Source organism: Gopherus evgoodei, chromosome 16, assembly GCF_007399415.2.
Source record: "Gopherus evgoodei ecotype Sinaloan lineage chromosome 16, rGopEvg1_v1.p, whole genome shotgun sequence".
NCBI lineage: Eukaryota > Metazoa > Chordata > Testudines > Testudinidae > Gopherus > Gopherus evgoodei.
The window spans coordinates 23,750,781-23,762,978 of NC_044337.1; the positions used below are offsets into that span (position 1 = coordinate 23,750,781).

At 41.1% G+C, this 12,198-nt stretch overlaps 1 protein-coding gene across 2 annotated transcripts in view; it reads left to right on the plus strand.

Moving 5' to 3' along the window:
* The window catches only part of NEK6 (NIMA related kinase 6), a 116,390-nt gene that overhangs the window by 32,423 nt on the left and 71,769 nt on the right, over nt 1-12,198 (plus strand). For both annotated transcript variants that reach the window (XM_030535617.1, XM_030535618.1), the window contains exon 2: nt 868-939. The gene's annotated coding sequence lies outside the window, so the exon portion shown is untranslated. The remainder of the gene's footprint in view (nt 1-867; nt 940-12,198) is intronic.

Consider the following 12,198-nt stretch of genomic DNA (forward strand, 5'->3'; position numbering starts at 1 on the left):
CTTTGGCTTGGGCAGATGGTAGTGGAGCTGACTGATGATTAAGTTTCAGGAATAGTGTGACTGCACGGGATGTAAGTCGGCAGAATTTGGTTCTAGATCTGTTCACTTTTAGCTATAAAAACTTTGGATTTATGTGGTTAAAGTTCTTTATGCTCTTATGCTGATGATTTTTGATTGTTATTGATTTTACTTTGTTCATTTCACACGTGTTAGTAAAGATGCAGCTGAGGTAGCGAATAAATTCATTTATTTCCAGTCTAAGTCAAAGCCTGTTTTTCTAGTTTGTTCTTGTGTGCGTTGTTTCTAGCTTTGTAAAAATTCCATTTTGCACGTGAATAGTGGTACAATATATAAACGAATATAGTGTAGTAGTAATAACTGTACTTCAGAATGATGACAGTGAGTGCTAGGATTTTTAGAGACTAGGACAGCAGTTGTTTTAATAATTGTTTGATAGGGGGATTTCCTTTGTGGGTGAGTATGTTTGGAGTGTGCACTGGCATGTATTTTCCTTTCGTGTCATGCCACTCCTTCAAATACAAGGGCAAATATTAGACAAACCTATTCTAGTATGTGGGCTAAGAGAAAGGACCAAATTCCACATCATTTGAGGTTTGGGTGGATCACTGTATTTGGGATGTATTCCTAAAGTGGTGGTGGTGTGTGCGCCCATGCACTCATGCCGAAGGACAGTGAGTTGGAAGTTTTCAGAGTGCTGTCTTCCTAGCTTTTGAGTTTATAACTTCAGATCTGTTGCTGGAAGGAAGGCAGCATTATGCTGAGTTCATTGTTCTTTTCTGAAATTGTTTGTTTTTAAGTTGGGTTCAGCTCTAATTAACCATGTTTTATTTCCTTCCTTTGTTTCAGTAAACTGTTTTCCCTACTGGTTCGGGTACAGGCCAACAATCCTGCACCAGTAACTCCACTGCAGATATTTAGGTAAGCAGCATATTCAGTCATACAAGACCTGCCAGTTTTTGTGTGGTTGTATGTTATCCTGATGTCTGTCTTTTTTACAAAACTAAGTGCTTAACTGAGACAGTGTTACTTCTTTTATTTATTATGTGCAGCTAAGTTCCAGCATTTTAATAACTGAAGCATGTCACTGGCTTGTTTGTTCATATGAATTCTCCTCTTTGTTTTCAGTGAGAGAAGTTTGTTCCTTGATCTTTGTAGATTTGGTGGGGGTGCAGAGAGAGTGTCCCACTTACCAGCCTGTGTCCATTCTTGTGACATACTGAAGATTGTATGTAAACAGCACAGCCAGTTTTGCTAATGTTGCTTAATCATAATTTGCAAGTTTTCTTCTTGTGTGCAAAAGAGGCTAGGTTATACTGCTTACATAAAATCTTACATGCCATAAACCTGTGGAACTTGCTGCTACAAGATATTGCTAAGACAAGTGATTGTGAATTTCAAATTGATTAGACATTTATGCAATTGGACAAGCACCTGCAATTATACTAGTCTGGGACAAAATTATTCAAGTGAACAGTTGTGCTTCAGGCCATATGAGACCACTGGTTGAGGTAAAGGAGAAACGGAAATTCCCTTTGTGGCATAGTATTAAACAATTAGTTTAGCACAGAGGAACTTTATTTCCTCTGACACTTCTTGCATTGGCCACTGACTGAGGCACTGGCATGGATGGATCATTCGGTCTATTCTTGCATGGCAGGAGGAGGAATACCTGACTGAACTGGCCACTTATTATTTTCCTGTATGATAATTCTTGTGTTTCTGAACCCTTCAAAAGAAGCATCCCCATCATTTATCCCTTATAGGTAAAGTGCCAGTGCTAACTACTGGCATCTTTATGCTTTAATGTTGTATGAAACTGACCAGGATTGGTATGCGGTATTGCTAGGTTCATTAGATTGGTAGGCCGTCAGCATCATTAAGAACTTAAATGTTGGCTTACAATTTACCCCAAATACTGCAAGAATCATAGCATGCCATTAATAATTTGTACACAGAATTCTCTGAGTGCCAGGCTTGAAAAAGCAGTGGTGAAAGGTTTCCTCCCTACGTTTTACTTTCTAGAAGCTGAGATTAATATACACTCTACAGTTACTCTGTGCTGCTTACAGGGAATGGAACCTCAACACTGAAAATTCATACCTCACAATAAAAAGGAACCGTTTGTCCAAACAGGAATTCTCAGAATAAATAATTGTCCAGAAGCAAAAATATTAATGTAAAGTTTGATTTAAAGAAAGTAAAGATTGAGAGCCTGATTTCAACAACTGGCTAACACTGGCTACAAAAAGAACAGAAGTACTAGTGGCACCTTAGGCCTTGGCTACACTCACACTTTACAGCGCTGCAACTGGGGTGTGAAAAAACACCCCCCTGAGCGCTGCAAGATACAGCGCTGTAAAGCCTCAGTGTAATCAGGGCAGCAGCGCTGGGAGCGCGGCTCCCAGCGCTGCACGCTACACCCGTAAGGGATGTGGTTTACATGCAGCGCTGGGAGAGCTCTCTCCCAGCGCTGCCGCTCTGACTACACTCACACTTCAAAGCGCTGCCGGGGCAGCGCTTTGAAATTCCAAATGTAGCCATACCCTTAGAGACTAACAAATTTATTTGAGCATAAGTTTTCGTGGGCTACAGCCCACTTCATTGGATGCAGCCCACGAAAGCTCCTGCTCAAATAAATTTGTTAGTCTCTAAGGTGCCACAAGTACTCCTTTCTTTTTGCTGATACAGACTAACACAGCTGCTACTCTGAAAACTGGCTACAAAGGATCCCATGAACGACATGCATACTTTTGGAGAAAGACTTTGCCTCTACATATATTGATTTTTGTGGCATATGACCTACTTGGATCTTGTGCATTTGAAATATTTAATGTGAACATTTGTAATTGCCTCAAGCAGAAATTCAGCATTAGTTAGTTTTTGTAACTTACTCTTCTCACAGGTGATTGTGATAACTTCCCTTTTTCATCCAGTGTGAGGAATGTGTGGCACACCTCTGTGCTATTTTAAAAATATATCTGTTTGCACTTCCCCAGCTGCACGCCCAAACAAGAACAGTCTGAGCTTCCTAAGTACCTTGGAAGTAACAATGAGAGAGCCCATCTCTTGAGTAATAAAAGTGCAGGGCTAGGACAAAGCAGAGTGGAAAGCTGCCAGTGTGTAGGGAGAGCTTATTCCAAGGCCTCTTGACTTGTTTCCTGCTGTTGTCTTTGGCTGTTAAGCAGATGAAGAATTCTTCAAATATTCTTCTGGAACTATGTTTTTATTACCAAACGGGAAAAGGAAGTGAGAAGGAATTGGGAGTCTGATTAAATGTTTTTGAATTCTGTTTTTTATTAATGTTCTCTACTCTTGGTTTTGTGTACCTTTCATTTTCTGCTTAAACAGTACTTATTATTTATTTATTTCCAACCTCATTGGAACTTCTCTTTTTAAGATGTTGAATTTTAAAAAGTAAAGAGTCATTAAAGTATTACGCTGTGTTGATTAGCAGTGATATACTGACACCTTTGTGACTCTGGAAGTATAAAATGGTTAAAATCAGGTGAAGATTCTTACAGTGCAGCATGCATTTATTTCCTGCTTAATACAGGAAGAGTGCTGCTTGCAGACAACAACAGGTCCCTGCATTCAGCACCCCATCCTGGTTTGTACAGCCATAGTATCAAGTGCAAGACTGTAATAGCCCATGGACTTGAGTAATTCTGAAAAGAACAGTTAAGACTGAGAGAGACAATTCTGAAGTGCTCCCTTCCATTCTATCTTGGAAAATCATTATCCTAATGACGTTTAAGGTTTTGTGGTAGTTAGCTCTTATGAGTTGGTGGGATAGTCTGCCCCATATTGTGCATGTAACATAGCCCGACTAGTTCCAGATTTAAATAACAAAGGTTTAAAAAGGCATTAATTATATACAAAGAAGTTAGAATGACTGACTTGTGGTATCAATTGGTAATTCAGTCTTCAATATACTCGTTAACTACAAATTAGCCTTTACACATGTAGCTTTCTTTAATCCATAAATTTCACTGTAAAGAGATCTGGTAGGGAAACTTCAGCCCAGAATGTGGGCGTTTCAAACAACCTTTTCGACTCGTTTGTTAGAAAAGTATAAGCATCTGAAAATGGGGCTGGGAAGATGGAAGGTTGTGAGCAGTTTTGTAGCTTTTAACTATAGCAGCCATTCCCAGTGTTCTCCACCACATTGTGTTCATGTTTAAAAGTGCAACTGGAATACTGGCTTTAGTTACCTTTTCGCCTGTTTTTATTTAAAGTGTCATAAAACTTGAAAAATATGCAACAGTTTATTGTAAAGTTCTCTGCATACAATTCAGGAGCCTTTGCTGACACAAATTAAAAAGTGCTTGTCCGTTGTTAGCAGCAGTCTGAAGGCCCTCTATCAGAACGCTTGCTGAGGATAAGCTTGCCAGTCTACCTATGGTGTGAGTGTATGCCAGTAAGAGCCTGGAATAGCAGAACTGCCAGTTTCGAGCAGGACACTCTGTCCCTTAGGTGTCAGCGGGGATCAGAGCTGGTGTCATGTTAGCTGAGCCATATCTCTTTTCAAAACTGATTTTATTCTTACTCCTTTATTTGCTTGCAGCTACGGTACTTTAAGCAAACACTAGCCAAACCCTAATACTCTGCCTAATAAACTCTTCTACATGCTTATGGTAGCTATGCTGTTCTCAGCTGTTAATTTACTTTCCCATCGTCTAATCTGTCCTGGTACCTTGAGTTTCCTAAGGAACCCAAAGAGTTATGGTTCTCTTAGAAATGCCTGAGTTTCATGTGATCTGCTGACTGGCTTGGCTTCTCAGATTTACAAATAACTTGATATCTTTTTGGACTTTACTCTGTCCCTAAGGCAAGCTATGGTAGATGTGATGTAAGATCAGGGTTAGACTATGGATATGAATCAATGTTCGAGTATGGCAGCTGGGATCTAATATTTTAATGCATTCCGGTATCTCCAATTTTTAAGTGTGAAACTTAATTGTCTTAGGTGGTAAGAGGCAAAAAGGGAATCTGTCAGTAAACTGCAGCCCATATCAGTAAGTTCTCTGTGCATGTAAGATTTTTTTATTATGCTTTCCTTTTAAATAAGAAACCTTTTATAAATCCTAATTATTTTAGGTCCCACTTTTTAGAGAATTATAAATTTGATGGCTCTGACAACAACACACAATGCACAAATTACTTGGGGGTGTTTCTAAGAGAGATTCCATGTCTAGTGGATGGAGCACTGGATCAGAATTCAGAGATCTGGGTTTTGTTCCCACTTTGACCAGTGGCCCATTGGGTCTCCTTGGGCAAGTCACTTTTCCCTCGCTGTGCCTTGATTTCCTTATCTGTAAAATGGGAATAATGACACTGACTTTTATAAAGGTCTTTGAGATCTACTGATGAAAAGTGCTATGTAAGAGATACGTATTATTATTAAAAGGACTTTAAAAACAAACAAACAAAAAAAAACAACCCACCATGATCTTCCTTACCTGTGTTACTAATAAACCTACAGATTATTAAAAGTGAAAGAATGTTAACATCTAATGTTACTTTTTCTTACTCATGCTGATTCTTTGTACTCCTCTCTCCCGGACAATGAAAACAAACTGAAGTTCATATTATGACTTTTAAAACACTTTTATATTTAGACCAACCCAGAAGTGTTCAGCACTTTGTTTTTGGCAGGTGCTGTACTATAGGGCTCTTACTATTCTTTGGTAGTGGGAATGTTTGTTTTATGATCTAGGTAGGGGCAGTTTGAACCAAAATGTTTGTCCAGGTGTGAGAGTGGGTGAATGTTTGTTGCTTTTATAGCTTTCCTGGCTGGTAGATCAATACAACAGAAGCCTTGATGTTTTCCTCATGGAAGCCCCAACCTCTTTTCATAATCAAATGGCCAGCACTGGGAAAACAGAAAGAATGCTGTCAGGTTTCAGAATGAATCTGTAGCTTGTTCTACTGCAACATGGAAAACTCAAAATTTGTTCCTGTCTTTTGTATGGCTAGTAGCATATATGTAGTGTGGGAGTAGCATGATGTGGTCTCTGAGGGATAGGGGAAATAATCTAAAACTTTGTGACTCGCATGATGAGTGCTTGTTCTGAGCATTGGCACTGGAAGTTTTTAAAGCATTTATTTAATTCTCAATTTCATATTCCTAAAAAGACAGTGGATATTTTTAAAATGTCACTGTACATCCATGTGTTATGGTAGGTTGTGTTATACCTAACCAGCAAAATTCTGTCTGCTCCTACGTCTCTTTAACTAATAGTACTAATAGAACAAAACGCAACCTCCAATGCAAAAATTCTTCTGATGACTTGAGCTGTAGATGATCCCCCTCATTTTCCAACTGTTGTCGTTTAAAGTATAAGGAAGTCAGTGCTCAGATGCCCTTGGTGCATTAATACATAACAAAGTTCCCTGTCTCGCTCAGTGCTTGCCAAGACTGCTGGAGCAAAGGTTTCTGACAGCATTTTGGACACTAGATCTTATCTTGTCACAGTTGTTATACTCTTGGAACAGTATCAGAGGGGTAGCTGTGTTAGTCTGGATCTGTAAAAACAGCAAAGAATCCTGTGGCACCTTATAGACTAACAGACATATTGGAGCATGAGCTTTAGTGGGTGAATACCCACTTCATTAGATGGATGTCATGCATGATAACTCTTGGAACAGTTATCAGACCAGCCACAAAGAGGTGACCCAGGACTGACACGGTACCTGAAGCGCGGATGGATGAATAAGTAGGCATGTTATTTTACTAGCCAAAAACACTCTGTTCAAAGTCTTCTTGCATTTCCTGGGCCATTTAGTATTTAATATTTAAATTCTGAATAAATAGTTTGACGAGAAGCCTTGCTTTCAGGCCCAGAATCTGATACATCTACTCAGATTGAGTGGTACTTCAATCCACACATACTTCTATTAACTATTCATGGGATTTTTTCACTTTGAATAAAGGTATCGGGACATGGACTACATTCATTCCCTGCCTCTAGTCATTCTGACTATTTTGAATCTCTAAATATGATTCATTGTGACAGGATACATTTCCCTGCTCCTCCTAGAAAGCCTTAAACAAAGATAACCTGGATCAGATATTCTTTTGCGTAAAGACATTTAATTTCCCTCAGTCCTTATTTCATTTACTAAGATGTTATGCAAGTTATTTTCATGCTGCATGTGACACTGTGCGGAAATACCATACCACATTAGTTATCTTTGATGGGAACTTGTGGTAATAAAGATTAGGAAGTAAAAGAGGAGTTATGCCTGTGGCTCCTGTTTACATTGGATCTAGATGGTGCATTCATATATACCGGAGATCCATTTGAGTAGGAATGAGGATCACTGTACCCAGCTAAGGGAGCAAACTGCTTCACACTGTTCAGCCAACAGGGGAATTTCACTTTTCCAGACAGGGTTGCTTTGATCTGACTTTGTGTTCTCAAAAAGTTATTGCACAAAGATTGGATTTCCAGCAGTTTACTTGTAAATTTGGCTGGTCTATAACATTCTCAGGGCTCTTTCATTCATGTCTCTTTCAGTCTTTTCCTTCCCAACACCCACGAACTTTTACTTAGGAAATGGCTACGCTTGCAGGGTTTTTGCACTGTAAGTTTCACTGGTGATAGGGAACCGGTGAAACAAAAGCACTGGTTTGTGTACTCACTTAATTCCTCAGGCATCGAAGAGTGTTTACACTAGCAGCCCTTCCGTCACCGATGAGAGCAGCGCTTTAGGGCAGCTATCTCACAGTGCAGCTCTCTCGATAGGCCTTATGGGAAGGAAGGGGTGAGCGGAAGGCATTCTGGGTCCCTGCTCAGTGCTCTGTGCTGCACTGCTTCATGTCCCAGCAGCCCCATTACTACTTGTTTGTTTCATGGCATTTTTTAAAAAAACCTGCTGTCTGGCTACTTTCCCTGCCACATCTGTAAGCAAAGGGAAAGGGAGTTTCAAACTTCCCAGGGCTTACAGTGGGAGGGGTGGACATCCGTTTATCTAGGGTCAGAGCAGCAGCGATGCTGGCCAGAGTGGTCACTTTTGGAACTATGAGAGATCTTTTGGAGGCTAAAAAGTGTTTACACTGGTAGAACTTGTCTTCACTTTCATAACAGTGCAAAACCAACAGTAGTGAGAACTGTATGCCTCTCATGAAGGTGGTTTTCTTTTTGCAGTGAAACTTCTGAGTTTCACTGCAAAAAGTCATTAACAAGTGTAAACGCTCCCGTGGTTTTAGCACAAAAAAGGGACTTTTTGCGCTTTAAATGACAGGTATAGACAGCCTTAGTTTTATGTGAAGTTGTAGAGGTATAAAAGTAATCCAGTCATACTTGAAACCACATGATGATCCCCCACCCTCCTCTACAGATTTAAGATAAGCCCAGATGTGATGTCTTGAGGTGCAGGAATCTGAGTTGTGGTGTGGGTACTGGATTTCACTACTCCTTTCAGTAACCACATTACTGGCAGCTTAAATGCAAGTTAGATTTCCTTTTGGGTTTTGACTCAGCACTTCAGGTTTATGACGACAATACATTTTCAGTGTCCCATTTTTTTAGCACAATTAGTGTGGGATGAAGGGAAATTTTAGATAGAAAATAAGGGATAAGTGACTATGAATGAAATAAGAGAGTGCAGGTTATTGGCTGCTGATAGAACAAGTTATCAGAAACTACTCTGTTGGCAGCTGTTGTATACTCTTTCCGTCCTCCCCCCTTCAGTTCTGTAACTTCCGTAGGAGCCTCTACTGAGACGCTGTCTCTTGTAATTGCTGGAAGGGAGAAATGGAACAAATGTATCTGCAGTACTGTTCTTTTTTTCTCTTTGTTCCTTGGTCAGTGCATTGGTGTCACTGTATTCTAACAGGTCTTCCACCTATTGCTTTCTCCAACACACCAACTTGTATGAAAAGAACATTTTGGGGGGGTGGTTGAATCCTAACCATTCAGGTGACCCTAGGTTGTGGTGTAATGTCAGCTTTGTAATTTGGAGCTACTAACAGATGATGATGATCCTGAAGTCTTCCCTCAACCTATGTAATGTTTTAAATGGTGCCCACCCTGCAGATGGTATGTTGGGGATGTAGAGCACAGAGCTATAAGTCTGTATGCATAACAGCCACTGACCTTTTTACTATTTCAAATGACGTACAAAGTACAGGTTTTGTTTACGGAGTGTGATCGTAAGTTAGGCATGGTCTGACAGTTGAGAATTTGGATTTTATTTGTGTCACTGCAAATGAATTGGGCAAGTCACTTACATCCTTACTTCAGTTTACCAATTTATAGAAGGGGGATCATACTTAACTACCTCACTTACAAACTGTGCAAAATATTAATAAATGTTGGTAACAGTATGTAAAATAACTTCGGCTTGGCAGAATAATTTTTTAGCTTGCACAGCTCAGCTAAGTTTGTAACACCACCACCACCCCACCTCCCCCCCCCCCCCCGGAGAAATAAGATTTATTCTGAGTTTACCAAGTGCATTGGAGTCCTTTTGAACACAAGTCATATTGGAAGTTTCAATTGTATTTTTGTGCTTGGAATATGTATTAATCTTTGTGGGAGAATCCAGTGAAGGCCAGATTCAACTTTCTTGGTAGAAGGAAAATTGGAAGATGATGACTAGAATTTAAGAAAAGCAAATATGATTTAAAATAATAAAAAACTAATAACTTGCCTTTGCTTGTACTTTATCACATCGGGCTCAGCTTTTATTTTCAGTATTCTGCTGGTCAACATAAGGTTGGACAGTTTTAAAAATCCTTCCAGACCCCTGAGAGATTTTAATTATAGGTTAGATCATCATTTGTGTATTACTTTCCCTTTCTCAATCTAATTTCAGTTATTTTTCTGTTCTTAAAGTTTGCCATTTTCCCAATTGTTGCCTGGTGCCAGGGATGACCGAGCTTTATGTCGTTGTATCACTAGGGAAGCAAGTCTTAGAGCAGGGGTCGACAACCTTTCAGAGGTGGTGTTCCAAGTCTTCATTTATTCACTCCAATCCAAGGTTTTGCGTGCTAGTAATACATTTTAATGTTTTTAGAAGGACTCTTTCTATAAGTCTATAATGTATAACTAAACTATTGTTGTATGTAAAGTAAATCAGGGTTTTAAAATGTGTAAGAAGCTTCATGTAAAATTAAAATTTAAAATGCAGACACCCCACCCCCCCACCCCCCCGGACTGGTGGCCAGGACCCGGGCAGTGTGAGTGCCACTGAAAATCAGCTCGTGTTCCTCAGGTTGCCTACCCCTGTCTTATGGTTGCACTGGCCCTGGTGAAACTTTTAGGCAAACTAGGCGGCTGCCTAGGGCGCCAAGATTGGAGGGCGCCAAAAAGCGGTGACCAAAATGTCTGGGATGCTCACCTGGCACTGCAGCTTTGATCAGCTCTGGCCAGCCGGGAACTGATGTCATTCCTCCTCTGGACACCAGGGGTGCTGCGCTGCTCTGGCTCTGCCCCAAAGCCCTGCTCAGCCCCGCCCAGCCCCCACTCACCTGAGCCCTGCCCTCAAAGCCAGCCCCATCCCCCACAGAGGCTTGCCCCCCCCCAGGACCCTGCCCCCACGGGAAGGTGGTTTAGGGCCCCAGAATGTCTAGGGAAGGCCCAGAATGTCTACCCGCCACCCTGCCCGCAGCCAGCCCCTGCAGCACCCCCTGTCTCCAGCCAGCCCCGCAGCCGCTGCCCTGCGTCCAGCCAGCCCCACACCCCGTCTCCAGCCAACCCCACACCCAGCCCCGCACCCTGTCTCCAGCCAACCTCTCCCACACCTCCTCCCCTGCCTCCAGCCATCCCCGCACCCCCTTGTCTCGAGCCAACCCCTGCCGCACCCCCCCTGCCTGAAGCCAGCCAGCCCCACACCCTGTCAGGTTATTCATTTATTTTCATTAAATATGTAGACTAAATAATGAAATTAATAAATTTTCAGGCTGAACGTGTATTAATTCTAATGATCAATGCCATATTATGCAGTATTAATTTTTGAAAGTTTATAATCGATGCTCTGGGGGGAGAGGTGGAAGTTTCGCCTAGGGCGCAAAGTATCCTTGCACCGGCCCTGAGTTTCATACGTTTTTCTCTTGGTCAGCCAGTTCCTGTGCTCGGAGGATAAAGTGAATTGTTCTCACTTCTTGAACTGGAAGAGTCTTATAGAATCGTAAGAATGAAGGAGATAAAAGGGAACTCAAGAAGTCACCAAGTTCAGGCTCCGATGCTGAAGCAGGGCTAAGATGATTGCTGACAGGCATTTGTCTAACCTGTTCTTAAAAATCTACAATGATGGGGATTCCCCAACCTCCCTTGGAAGCTTATTCCAGTGCTTACCTACCCTGATAGTTAGGAAGTTTTCCCTAATAGCTAACCTGGCTCTCCCTTGCTTCAGATTAACTCCATTACTTCTTGTCTTGTCTTCAGTGGATGGAAGATAATTGATCACAGTCCTCTTTATAATAGCCCTTAATATAGCTGAAGATTGTTATCAGAGTCTTGCCTCCTTCTTTTCTCAGGACTAAACATGCCCAGTTTTTTTAACCTTTCCTCATAGATCAGGTTTTCTAAATCTTTTGGTTTTGTTGTTGTTGTTATCCATTGGACTCTCTCCAGTTTGTCCACATCTTTCCTAAAGTGTGGTGCCTAGAATTGGATGCAGTACTCCAGCTGAGGCTCAGCAGTGCCAAGTGGAGCAGGACAATTCTCTCTCATGTCTTACATATGGCATTCCTGTTAATACATCCCAGAATATTAGCCTTCTTTGCCAGTGCATCACATTGTTGCCTCCTTCAATTTGTGATGCACTGTAGCCCCAGATCCTTTTCGACAGCACTACCACCTAGCCAGTTATTGCCCATTTAGTAGTTGTACATTTGATTTTTCCTTCCTGAATGAAGTACTTTGCACTTGTCTTTATTAAATATCATCTTGTTGAATTCAAACAAATTCTCCAGTTTGGCAGGGCTGTTTTGAATTCTAATCCTGTCCTCTAAAGGACACCACCTCCAGCTTGGTGTCATCTTCAAATCATAAGCATACTCTCCGCTCCATTATCAAAATTATTAATAAAGATATTGAGAACTGGATCTCGGACTGACTCCTGCGGGCCCCCACCGGATATGCCTTCCCCATTTGATAGTGAACTATAGATAACTGCTGTTTGAGTATGATTTTACATGATTTGTTCTTGACAAATCCATATGGGCTA